Source organism: Oxyura jamaicensis, chromosome 3 (assembly GCF_011077185.1).
Source record: "Oxyura jamaicensis isolate SHBP4307 breed ruddy duck chromosome 3, BPBGC_Ojam_1.0, whole genome shotgun sequence".
In the NCBI taxonomy this organism is placed as follows: Eukaryota; Metazoa; Chordata; class Aves; order Anseriformes; family Anatidae; genus Oxyura; species Oxyura jamaicensis.
This window is the reverse complement of record NC_048895.1, coordinates 56,280,053-56,291,877: the sequence shown is the minus strand read 5'-3', so window position 1 is coordinate 56,291,877 and position 11,825 is coordinate 56,280,053. Positions and strand designations below refer to the sequence as shown.

Sequence of the window (11,825 nt, the reverse complement as noted above, 5' to 3'; positions counted from 1 at the left end):
TTTCCTTTCCTTTCCTTTCCTTTCCTTTCCTTTCCTTTCCTTTCCTTACCAGGACATTCATGACAGGGTTTGTTTTCTTCATCAGCTTCTTCAGCCCAGGACTCCTGCCTGACACCACCTCGTTTCCACTCACAAACTCAGTGCCACTCCACTAGCCCCCTCCTTGTTTTTTCACCTCAGCTCCTTTGTATACATGGATATACTGTCCTGACTGTAACTTTAAGAATATAAGCCTCTTCATAAACTCAGGCAGGAATGACTCCCAAAAGCCTGGGCAGAACTATTAAACTCTTAAATAAAGTAAACATCTTCACATAAATAGTTGGAAACTGCTGCCTCCACATTTTGGGAAACTGTCTCATAATATATTACACATAAACTTTTGCAGTATTGATAATTTCACAACCATTACAGTGAAAACAGGAAACATCACAGAGGAAGGAAATATCACACTACAGTAAAGCAAAATAAAAGAATAGAAGTAGATACATGTTAGGAATTATTCTATAAAAAATGTTGCAGAATTTGACATTGAGGGATAATTTCCACAATAAAAGGTCTGTTTTAAAAGGCTAGATGTATTTTGAGAGAAATGTTTCAAAACTACCTTAATGCTTTTCTTATTTTTTTAATTCTGATTTTGAAAATTATTTATTTTCAAAAAGTAAATTAATTTTTATGCTTCTGTTAAAAACTGAACATTTAATAAAACATTTCAGTTTAATTGAAAAGTTGTGGAAAATTAGAAGTTTGGAAAATTAGAAAAAAAAATAGAAAACTAAACTCAGTAAAGTATTTCTGTTAATGTTGTAACTGCGGTTTAGCATTTCTTCTAATACACAGTGAGAAACTCCCTGGACACAAAGGTGTAAAGAAATCCTTTTTACTGTCATAGCAAGAATAGAAACCTGCACAAAGCACAAAGTCTCCCCAGCATAAACTGTGACCTTATTAGTCAATAATTTGCTTCCTATTGCTGTCTGCCTTGATTTCATTACATGAAGACAGACCTTCTATTTCATTTCATTCAACTTAGGTGACGTCAAGTCCTGCTCATTGCTTTTAAACTTTATATTGATGGAGAAGAGCTGGTTTGGGAACTTAGAGGGGAAGGGCATTGGATTAAATATATATATATATATACTGGTTTGTACTAGAATATTTTTCTCTCTTTTTTTGCAATGCAGTGTTTCATAGAATCAGAGAATCATTGAATATCCTGAGTTGGAAAGGACCCACAAGGATCATCAAGTCTGGTTCCTGGCTCCACATAAAACTGCCCAAAAATCAGACATATCTGAGAGCATTGTCCTACACTTCTTGAACTCTGGTTCAGGCTTGGTACCATGACTGCTTCCCTGGGGAAGTGCTCAGCCACCCTCTTGGTGAAGAATCCTTTCCTAACACCCAGTCTGACCCTTCCCTGTCATAGCTCCATGCCATTCTCTTGAGTCCTGTCACTGTCACCAGAGAGCAGAGATCACTGCCTGCCCCTCCATTCTCCTCATAAAGAAACTGTAGGCCACCATGAGGCCTCCCCTCAGCTTCCTCTTCTCTAGGCTGCACAAACCAAGTGACTTCAGCCACTTCATGCTATTTTGACCACTTTGTTGTATTTTGTCCTATCACTCAAGAGAGTGACCTTGTCACAAAACATTGTTTAAGCAGCATTTGGTCTGGTTAGTATCTAAATGGGAAACTTTTCAGAAGCCTTTATAATACCAGAAAAGGTGGCATATATTTGTGCTTTGGCACATTCTGCTGTTTCCGCAAATAAAAAATAAAAATAAATAAATAAAAACAGTTCAGTCCAAAAAACTTCAAAATTGTACTTTAGCTGACTAGCCAACTGCAAGACAGCACTCTTCTTCCAAGGTCTTGGTAGTCTGTGTCAATGGGAATAAAAAGGCACTAAGCACTTTACAAAATCTGCCATGTTGTTTATACCTCTGAAAAGATGTAGAGACAGGCGACAGATAAAATCAAATATAAACTGGGTGAACTTAGAAGTGTTCCCAACATGAATATCAAGACTCTTTCTTTGTATAAAAATAACATAAGGTTAAAGCATATTACTGACCATTTAAATTAGAAAGTGTGTATTTTCTATAAACGGTAAAAAATTGGCAAGCCAGAGTAAGGAGCAAATTATTTAGTCAGATTAGTAAGCAAAATCCATCTTTTCCTTTACTTCACTGATGAAAAAATAAAACTATAGGTTGTCACGAAGATCAGGAAATAATTATAAGTATGCATTTGGTTTTAATTAAATGCTTTAATATAAATTCTGTCTTCCTACATCCTCTGTTATTATTGCTGCTGACAAAGGTATCCCAATTCAGGAAACATTTTTATAGTGAGTTTCCTTTCTTTGGAGCTATGGTTTCTGTCAATGGACACAAGCAAAATCTTGCCCACTCTGCAAATACTATTTTCATTTTTATGGTGTTTTTTTTCACTACAAAGCAATCTCTTACCATACACAAAAACCAAAATAATCATGAAAGAAATAATATCTTTTTCCTATAGAGTTATAACTTCTTGCTACCTTATAAACTGTAAGTATAGCTTCTCTACTCCTCCCTATCTGTATATTCAAAGACCTTCATAAATGTATGTCTCAGTTTCCAGTTAACATGTAAAGCTAACTGGGAAAAGCACTTATCTGTACTGAGTCCATAATGCTATACCCCTCTCATATACCTGACTTCAAAAGAAGCTGCTTCATGGTTCATCCTAAACTGTCCCATTACACTGTGACCTCTTTCTCTAGAGTGCTTTCCTGTGATGCCCTTCAAAAACACATAAATAAATAAATAAATAAATAAATAAATAACAGACAATACTTAAGAAGCCACTGGACTATAATTACAACCTACCATCATAACCTTGGTTGCCTCAATATTTCTTTGCCCTCTTGTTTATGTATCTTTTTTTTCCTCTTACTTAAAAAAACTTTTTGGTCAGCAACTTTCTTCTTGTTGTTCATAAAACCATGAGAACAAATGTAGGAGGTCATATATTGTGAATAAGATAAGAAAATCTGAATACAAAACAACATCTATTTCTATTCCTCCTAATTGTTGAAAACAATTGGCACTTCTGAATATGTTTGTATGTGTGTATATATGTCTATCTGCATATATGAGCACATGTAAATTCACGCACAACAAAAAATAAACATTTTCCAGTGCCTGATCCCAAGAAAACCACCCAAAAATCTCACTCAATGGCTGGCCTACCCTCGTCCACTCTGCACCTCCTTTCTTGAATTTTAAATTATGAAAGTAGCTGTGAACCTAAGCTCAAAGTAGAGTTTAAATAATGCCTGGAGCCCACCAAAGGCATTAGCTTTCATAAAACAGCTGTGACTGTGACAGAGGGAACTCTGGTACCTGCTCTCCAAAAAGAAAATGGAGCACTCATTCAGCCAGCATAAGTCATTGTCCAAGTCATTGTCCAGGCCTGCCAGACAGTGGTGCAAAAATAATATTTCATCAATGACAAGAGAACCTTATTCTTACTAGGCTGTGTCATACATATCCTAGATTTTGCATTTCCGCATTTCCCCCTAGGAAGTATGAGGCAGATCAGTATGTATTTTCTCTTGGTTTTGGTGCCTTTCTGGAGCCCTTACCTCTTACCTCAGTGCAACACTAGTTGGAATTTTGTATTTTGGATTCTGCTTTGGAGGGTTAGGCAGGAAGAGGGGAAGATCAACACTTAGGTTAGAGGATAGGCATTGCCACGTTTAGCCTAGACAAGCTCACATACTGTATGGGTTTGCCCCTTAGTGTTGTTTGGATTTGTCTCCTAGTGCTCTGTTCTTAATTTAGATATTTATTCTACCTTTCTATAATTCCATTTCTTAAAAAAAATAAAAAATAAAAAAATAAAAAAATCACACCTAACCTTCTCTTGTTCTTTCTGAGTTTATATTCTGGACCTTGAAAGGTCAAAGGATTTTCAGGAAAGAAACATTTCCCAAATGGGGCTCAGTCCAAATCCTGTTGATACTCGTGCCTTTAGATTGATGAGACAGAGTTGTGTGCTTATCTGCATATCAACTATATGTTTACTGCATGTCTTGCAGCAATGATATCCATTGATACTTGAATGAAAAAGATAATTTCCTATCTCATAAAAGCATGAGACTTATCTCATAAAATCATCAGTCCTGGAGCAGAAGATCAATAAGAAATGTTCTGCCCAGAAGCAGAAATCCCACATGTAAAATATGCTCAGTGCTAGTTTACCCTTATAAAATTGTTGTTGTTACAAAAGCAGTGCTCCTATTTCCTTGATTAATTCAGTATTACCTCATGTCTATGGCAGATAACAGCTGAGGAGAACATTGCATTGTCAGATGATTTTTAGAAATGATACAAGCCAGGAAGAATTAAATAACTAAATCTCTATTAATGGATCTGGAACAGACTTAGAGTTTACCATTTGAAAATCTAGACCCAAAATCTCTTATTTCTAAATTCAAAAAGCTACAGTTTAATAGATTTACTCCAGTATTATCATCTAGGAGGCTCCACTCTGGCACTTTTAAGCTTGTTTCCATTTCCATTTAATTTGTAACTTCTGTTGTAAATTCGCATTGAAATCAATGTAGATGGCATTGAACATTAAAAACCAAGGAGGAAAAATGTTAAAATAGAAATCTCTAAATTACAGTCAAACAAACTTTGAGCCAAAGTACAAACATGACACTAAGTTTGTACTTAAAAAAAAAAAAAAAAAAATTGTTGGGGAAAAAAAAAGGAAGAAAAAAAAAACAGTATTTGGGTTAGACATGTAAAGCACAAAAGAGAATCATACAAGATAGAATGGTAACACATAACAGAATAATCCACTTCTTTCATACTCATACACACACCATATTATTTTTTGTAAATATGCTTGCACAAAGCTGGAAATATTTAATTAATACTACACACAGCAGAATTAGTTGCACCAAGGTGCATACAGGTTATTTGTCTCTGTTATTTTCTCTAACATCTGACAACTTCTATCAACATAAATTACAAAACAAACTTCTCTTTAAGGGACACAAATTTGCCTCTTGCATTCCACAACTTTTTGTGAACTTGTAAGAACTTGCTATTTGTGACCATGTTGTCAAACTGGGCTCAGTCTTGGCATGGATTACTAAAATGTTAATAGTGGAGGCACTTAATTAGGCTTAGGAATTGTGGTTGCACATGCTTTGTTTATTAGTACATACTAAAACACACACAAAATTTAGCACTAGGAATATATAGTCTGGAAGAATGGGCCTACAGATATAACCTATGTGAGAAATACACCAGTTCTTCTATAATTAAACTATATAAAACAAGGATTCAATGAAATTGTCCCTTTTGGGGAGGACATCTGAGTGATCCATCACTCTGCACAATAGACAAGTATATTTATTACTCATTCTCTAACAAATTTATCTTCACAGAAAACAGGTGAAAGCTCTTCCCTCGGGGTAGAATTGGTAGAGCATATCTGATCTTCCACATTATTTCTCAGCACCTGATAAATGCAGACTTGAGGATTCCAACAGTCCAATTGAGATAACACATTGCAATGAAGTATATAAGGGAATCATGCTCACCATGTTACTGGGAGAGATAAACAAACAAAATAAATGTATGGAGATCTATGTTCAGCCCAGCTTAGTAAGAATTCAGCTAGATCTGCTCTTCAGTAGCTATTTTACCTGTCAGATGCATAGACTCTTACTGAACTGATCAAAGAAACAGGAAACAGAAGAAATGGTTTTGTAACAGTACTCCAGGTTTTAGGCTGCAACCTACAAAAGGCTATCAGACACTAGCATTTACATTAATCAAAGCTAGGTTGGCTGCTGTCACCACAATAAAGGCATCGCACTGATCATAGACTAGGATAAATACTACAGCCATTTCTCACTTTGCCATGTTGAGGACTAATCTGTTTTTGTATGAGTTGAAAAGCACACACAAGACACACACAGAGAAAAGAGTTTAACAGATGCTTCTGTCTGAGAAATTTGAGAACAGCAGAAACATAGTTTGCCTAATGTGAGTAGAAAATGTTTTTGAGATATCACTTTCAGCTGTGCAAAGATGAACTTCTCCAACAGCTGATTTGAATTGCCTGACTTAGTCTAACATCCTACAATAGGTAATTCCTGAAACAACTTCAAACATACAATTTCTCCTGCATTTTTTCCATTCTCTTTTTCCTTCTGAAATATTTTCCATCATATTCCTTTTAGCTGTATGGAATGGTTACAAACAAATTAGAACATTTTGGGGTGGGAACAAGTAAGAACAGGTTTCACTGTTAACTTGACAAAAGTGATTGCTCCTGTTTCTGGGAGTTCAACCTATGGACATCTTATATGCAAGAAGGCAGAGAAGAGCCAATAGACCAATACATGTAGAAACTGAACTTCCTTTAATAACTGGCCATCTATAAAAACTTCTCTTGAACTGTAATGCAGGCTTCTTGTGTGAATGTGAGACTAATATGATATTTGCCCCACTAAGGGGGCAAATATCCCACTCCCCTGCTTGTCTTGTGAAACCACAAAGATGGGCAATTAGCAACATGCTGTGTGTTACTTGGGACACCACTTTCAGCATGCTGGCTACCTTCACAAATATTTCTCCTATATGTGAGGTAATGGCAGGAAGAGAAGTTCTCGAAGAGGGTAGGCCCAGCTTTGCCCAACAGGAACCCTCTGGGTTTGTAAACACACAAAGGAAATAAAGGTGGTCATAAAGGCAGAGCTCCAATAATGACAACCACCTTGCTGTGACTAGGGCAACACTGTCCCATCCCTCATCATCTTCATTTTAAGCAGCTGAGCTCGGAGGTAGAGGGTTTTCTCCTGTACACATCCTTTACCCTGGGTGATGGCACTAAGCTATAGATTAAATACAAGAAAAATCTCTTTCAAAACATAAGAAAAATAAAATGTTTACTGTTAGGGTGGTCAGAAAGGTTTTCCCAGAGAGGCTGTGAAGCCTCCATCCTTGGAGAGATTCAAAACTCAGATGGCCTTTGCCCTGAGCACCCTGCACTAGATGACCCTATGACCCTGCTCTGAGAAGCGGTTTGGACTAGGCAATTTCCAGGGGTTCCTTCCCACCTCACTGGTGCTGTGATTCAATACTTTCATATCATGCCATTCTCTGTTGGACCAAAATGCTTAAATTTTATGCAAGGAATTGTTTTACATGGCTGCTGCTGCTGCTACATCAGCTTCACACTGCCTTCTTCTAATTCATATAGCCTCCCAGGACAGAAGCCACATGACCAGATGGAGTTTCTTTGTATGAAAAGCTGAGAAAAAGTCCAGTCCCAACCCCATGTCTCTCCTAAATAAAAGTTTGATAAGGATCAGAGACTGTTCTGATACATTTTGATCCCTACAAAATAAACCAGAGTTTCCTGTCCAGAAAGCTTTATTTTGTGGGTCATGTTTGCACATATAAACCAAAAGGTGAGCTGAAAAAAAAATGTAAAAGACAAAGCTTGTTCAAACTTTCTTTAATTTATTTTGCCTTGCCTGTTATCACATAATTATAACCATACTGCTACAGCCTACAGTGAGAAAAAAAAATCTAGACCATCAATATTGTTTAATACATTCCAGTAAGTCATCCATTCAATATTTTAATTTCAAATGTTAGGGTTTCCAGGATTTACACCTACAGATTTCATAGTTCTACTAGCTCCACATAATTTTGGTTCTGCATCTATTATATATTACAGTCAAGATATTTTTTCTGTCTTACACAGATAGACTCTTATTCTAGTTCTGGATATTTTTTTCTTTCTTTTTCTTTAATTATAAGTCATTTCCAGGATGTCATTTAATGCTACTTTCCTCATCAAGGCACTTTAGTCATTGGATGTTGGCTATTAGAACTTTAAAGGAAATCATGTCCACTTTTCTGCTTCACCTATTCCACTACTTGTAATAAGAAATGAGGACTTTAGAGGTCTCCAGTCACTATATTTCAGCTTTAATCAGCACCTGACTAAAGAAGAACCTTTAAATAAGTTCTGAAGAAAAGTAACAAGAAGACAAGGTGTGCAAATTGAGCCAGAATGTTTTTTTTTTTTTATCTGCTGCCGTCAGAAGTCAGCAAATCGATATTAAACTTGCACAAAATGTTTTTGAATCTCTGTACACTTTTTAAAATGCCAGTTGCAATCTTCCAAAACTAAATCAAGTTAATAATAATAATAATCAAAGAATCAAATACTTTAGCTATTCAAATTTATGGCATTTATTTTTAAGCATTTCATTCAGGAACTCTAGTTATTTAAGTATGAATTTAAATTTTTAAAATACTTTCTTATTAAAATATAGGAAAAGTGTCATAGAACTCATAAAATAATTCTGTTACCTGGTTATTCAAGTAAATGTCTCACCAAAAGCCATATTTTTGGGGAAAAATATGAAGAAGACGCTATTTGAATTGCAGTAGGGTCAGTTGCTTCACTGTTCAGCTTCACTGTCTTCATTAGAGTGCAGCAGGACTGTATTTGAGTTAACACATTTAAACCTTTCATTAGAAAGAAAATTAAATCTAGAAAAAGTAGCAGAGTTAAATTTAATCCTAGTTTTATAGTTCACATAAAGAACGAGGCATAAATGACAGCCAAAGAGAAAGGGACAATTCTAAAGCTGTTGTAAGGGGCTGCCATTTAATCCTTTAAAAGCTGTTCACCCTTCACTCTGAGAGGCATTTTGGAAACACTTTTCTGGTGTTTCACTTCCTTACCCTAAAGTACTTCCCAGGCACAAAACTGCAAGATCGCTTACCCTGAGAAGATGGTGAGGAGCCCCATGGCCCCGGTTTACATTCTGAGCTAACTTTGTGTCCTACCATGGATGTGATTTGGAAAAACACAGTGAACAAGTTAATGACATGGATCAAGTCAGGCACAGCTCAGGTCAGGTGATCTATGACTTCTGTCCTTTTTCCAGCATGGAGTTGCTGGCACAACTTTTCTTCATGTATGCCATGCTGCAATCCCTCTGGCTACAATTCTGTCACCTCTTATCCTTAACATCCTCACCCAAGACCACATTGAGTCCTGGGAATTCCTCATCAACACCCATTGGCCCAGTCAAAGGCTGCAGTACATGACCCCGGGAGAAGAAGCATTGGCAAGGGTCCCATTTCATTTCCTCAGACCACCACTCCTCTGGTAAGTGCATCCCTGGCCATCGTGCACAAGATCTGTGTGTATCTTCAGGGTGTGCTGAGTGCTATTGGGGATGTTTTGCCCCTTGGTTCTGTGTTGTTGGTTCTGGTTTGTTGTTTTTTTTGTTTGTTTTTTGTTTTGTTTTGTTTTAATTATTTTTTATTTATTTTATACCTCAGTCTCCTTCCTTTTTTCATTTTTCATCCACTCTAATTATTGTTTTTTCTCTTTCTGTAATCCACCTTTGGTTTTTTGTTGTTTTTGTTTTGGTTTTGGTTGGTTGGCTGGTTGTGTTTGTTGTTGTTGTTGTTTTTTAAATAGGGAATTTTAAGTTACCTAGAGGTGGTTTGGTCTCTCTGTGATAGAGAAAAATCAATAGGAGCAATGGCCATGAGAGGAAGGGGTGCTGTCCCTGTACATTTCATCTGTTTCAGTGAGAGGGGACAGCTGGCTCAGCAGTACTGCTCCTGCATCACATTCTGCAGCCCCAGGCCTCTGCCAGAGGAAGAGATTGTGCCCAGCTCTTATGCCAACACACTGCACTGACAGTTCCACCACTGCACTATCTCTGCTGCCACCCTCTCATGCCCCAAAGTGTGGGGCCACAGCAGGACACTACTTCTCACCACAGCAGACAGACATGGAGAGACAGGTTGCACAAGCCCAAGGCTGACAAATTGTCTCTTTGAGATCTGCAGCTAGTTGACGAAGCGTCTCTTTGAGATCTGCAGCTAGTCTTGGGACAGGGACAGACAAACTTGAGCACATTTGTTGTGTGCTGTTGACAGTAATCTGAAAGCATGCTTTAGGGAAGTCTAGGAAATACTGTTACAAATTTTATATAATGTATGTACACCAAAATAAATAAATAAACAAATAAACAAATCTCAGTATCAGGTAATGAAGCTTAAAAACAGAAGGTGTACATCTGTCAAACTAAAAGCACTAGTGATGTGCTATTGACTAGAGACTTCTGTGGCAAAAAGCCATATGAAATTAAGAAAGTTTAGAAAAGAGACGTACTTAATGTATGCTAATTTTCCTTCCTTATGGCTTCAGTTTGTAGGTAGTGATATACCAACATTTATTTCTACTATAGCTGTTACTGCTAAATGTATCACATACATGTAATTTGCTATGCCAAATTTCCACATAAATAGTAAGTGTCAAATTCACTCTGGAAACCAAGATATCCTTTGTTATCCTAATTCATGCAGGCAAACTATAAAGAACTGTAAATAATGTTAAATCTCTTCCTTTGTGCAATCACTGCCTGGAGTTCTATATATTTCTGTGGAAATAGTGAGTAAAAAGTAGGAAATGATCATATATAAAAATATGCTTGGAGCATTAACTGTGAAAGAAGCCACTGTGAAGGCATTATAGTCTGCTGGATCAAACTCGTACCAGAATATAACAGAGACTTTTTAGCATATCACAGTTACCAAATTGCTAAAAACCTATTTTGCCTATCTGGAAACAATACAGTCCCCACCAGGCCTTGCCTCCTCATCAACTCTTAGCTGCAGAATGCTTCCAGCACTTCCCATGTGCCGACATAATTGCCTGTACATAATTTCTCCATAACTGAATCTTGTAGAGATGAAACAACTTAGGATCTGGCCACAAATTAGCATAACAAAAACCCCTCCACACCAATGCCTCCTCTTTGAAGACAAGTTTCTGTTGTACAAAAAAGTAGAACTGAGTCCAATTCAAACGCCATTAAGAGTCAATCCAGCTTCACTGAGGCATGATTTGGGCCCCCAGGATAAAAGACACTGTTTTAGGAAGTCAGTGGCTTCTCTTCTGGACTGAAAAATAAGCGGTGATTTTGGTTTGGTTTGGTTTTTGTTTTCTCAAAAACTGAAAATGTAACTACAGAGGTTAAAGAAACAGTTGCCAAATTCTTTATATAACCATTTCTGATACTTGCATATAATGTGTACTTCAAATTGTTGGAGGAATGCATTTATTATGAGCTTATATGGTCACATCACACCATCTGTAGCTGTTTGGTAGGATGTGTAATTCTAAATGCATTCAGTGCAAACAGATTAAGCATTATTACTTCTTGAATTTATTCTGATGTTAAAAGAAGAATATAAAATTATATGGGAAAAAATGTTCCAAAGCTATAAAAAGTAAATGAATGAATCCTTAACATTAAACCACCAACATTGCTTCTCATTATATTTCACTAGAGATATCTCTTCTGCAAATAAATTCTTTTCATTTCAAGTAATATGCCACATTTGTTCTTTTTAAACAGTGAAAATAGAGCAGAAAGGAAAATGAAAGGTCTGCTTGTCTCTCTGAGGACAGTTTTTAACATATTCCTTAACTAAGCTAATCAGGGAGTTACAGGTGTTCACCTTAAAGTATGTTTTGCATGCTCTTGTTCAAGAACACAGTCAATTTCCATACATTATAAAGCCTTTATACAGAAGTATTTCAGGTCCTGATTCAAATACTGGTGAAACTGATGGCCACTGAAGAGTATTGTTAACTGGAATCAAATGATTTACTGAACTGTCTGGGGAAAAAAAATAAATTACAGTTTTACTAGAGAGAGAAGAGAAGAGAAGAGAAGAGAAGAGAAGAGAAGAGAAGAGAAG

General features: G+C 36.6%; 1 protein-coding gene across 1 annotated transcript in view; it reads right to left on the bottom strand.

Annotated features, from left to right (window-relative positions):
• The window catches only part of NMBR (neuromedin B receptor), an 18,305-nt gene that overhangs the window by 4,791 nt on the left and 1,689 nt on the right, over nt 1-11,825 (bottom strand). The gene's annotated exons all lie outside the window — the stretch shown is intronic.